Raw genomic sequence first — 1,850 nt, 5'->3', positions numbered from 1 at the left:
AACCAAAAAAAAAAAAAAAGAAAAACAGCTGATTAACTTGTGTTGCTTTAATAAAGATTAATCTATATTCAATTTACAGTCTGTGAAGACTGTTTTAAGTCCACATACATATATATATATATATATATATATATATATATATATATATGCTTTCACAGATATTCTGGTTTACACATATATACAGTATCAGGGCTCGACATTAACGGGACAAGTGGATTTTTTAAAGGGGCAGGTGAAAGAGAATTTTACTTGATTTGACTACATTCAGTGTAAACAGTGACTGATAATGTTGACAGTAAGGTCGCACCAAGTTGAGTCTCGCGCAGCGAAACCAAACAAATGAGCACGACAACAAACAAAAAACTCACAGGTTACAGAAGCATAATGCAGTAGAAAATTATATTTATAATATAGGTAAGCAACATCACATGACCAAGAGTGATGTTTTCCTAAATATCAGCACAATTGCAAATTTGACACTGATTTTATACAACAGTAGTTCAACAAACTTAAAGTTATAATTAAGTGACTTACATTTTAGATACAATATTTACTGTTTTTTGCCAATGAAAATAGTTCCAAACCAAGCCACAGCAGAACTGTTGCCGTCTCCGAGCAACAACACACAACGATGTTTCGTTACTGAACCGTTTTTGAACAAATCAGGTGAGTCAATGATTCAGTGACTCATTCATAAAGACAGTCAACTTATGCTTCATTCTTGAAGGAATCAGCCATTTGAACGAATCGGTTGAAGGAATGACTCAATGACTCACTCATTAAGACAGTCACTTGCTGCCACCTGCTGTTTAGTTTCATATGATTTAATTTGAATGGTGCCATATTATTCTAACTGAATTTATTTATGACATTTAAGAATTTGACATGAAAGATGACTAATACAGCTTAAAATGATCTGAAACAGAGAAGTGAAATTGGGTTAAAGGGTTAGAATAGAAATTGTGCTTCAGTAATTTTGCGTTAAATTATTTTAATGCATTAAAGAATTAATCGCATGCGTTAACGCATTAACGTATATGTTTTTTTATTTATATATTTTTTATTTTTGTAAGAAGTCTCTTATGCTCACCAAGGCTGCATGTACTTGTTCAAAAATATAGTAAAAACTATAATATTATAAAATACTGTTACGGTTTAAAATAACTTATCCCTGTGATCAAAGCTGAATTTTCAGCATCATTACTCCAGTGTCACATGTACGGCTGCCTCCTAATAGTAGACTAACCGTTAGTCAACGAGAAGAGGCTTAGTCGATCAAAATGTTATTAGTCGCTTAGTCACAAAAAAAAAACAATTCCACAGGAAGTGGCAAAGTCACGTAGTCCAAGACGGACAGATTAATTACAGCTGGTCTATATGGTAATTACAGTACATCGGACATCCAAAAGTTCGTTTCGTTCATCGACCTCAAATGTGGCTTATCATCTGACACATTGTGGAGATGATAAGTCAGTGTCATCAACTTCATCACTGCAGGAGAAAATACAGAAAACACTAGTTTATCAATGAATTATTATAATGTTAAAGGTGACAAAACCTGGAAAAGTCAGATTTTCATGATATAAGTGCTATAATCAGGTCCCCGGTGCATCTACCAACCAAGGAAACGTGAAAAAGATTAACCCAGTAACTTTGTTTTGGTAAGCCTTTTTCTGCAAGCGTCTGAGAAAATGAGCGCATATTTATAAATAAGGGATCTCATTATAATATTACTGCCCCTTAATCTTTAAGTTTGCACCCATGGCACCGTCATTTGATTTCACAAGCGACAACGGTGTACCAGTTCTAATGCCATGGCGAAAGTTTGAGCAAAACATGCTAACTGTTCT

The 1,850-nt window shown here is 33.9% G+C and overlaps 1 protein-coding gene across 1 annotated transcript in view; it reads left to right on the top strand.

Moving 5' to 3' along the window:
- Positions 1 to 1,850, top strand: part of LOC107692520 (somatolactin-like) — a 42,043-nt gene that overhangs the window by 10,125 nt on the left and 30,068 nt on the right. The gene's annotated exons all lie outside the window — the stretch shown is intronic.

Source organism: Sinocyclocheilus anshuiensis, unplaced genomic scaffold, assembly GCF_001515605.1.
Source record: "Sinocyclocheilus anshuiensis isolate Anshui unplaced genomic scaffold, SAMN03320099.WGS_v1.1 scaffold1082, whole genome shotgun sequence".
In the NCBI taxonomy this organism is placed as follows: Eukaryota; Metazoa; Chordata; class Actinopteri; order Cypriniformes; family Cyprinidae; genus Sinocyclocheilus; species Sinocyclocheilus anshuiensis.
Note: the sequence above shows the minus strand (reverse complement) of the source record. Positions and strands in the feature narration are given on the sequence as shown.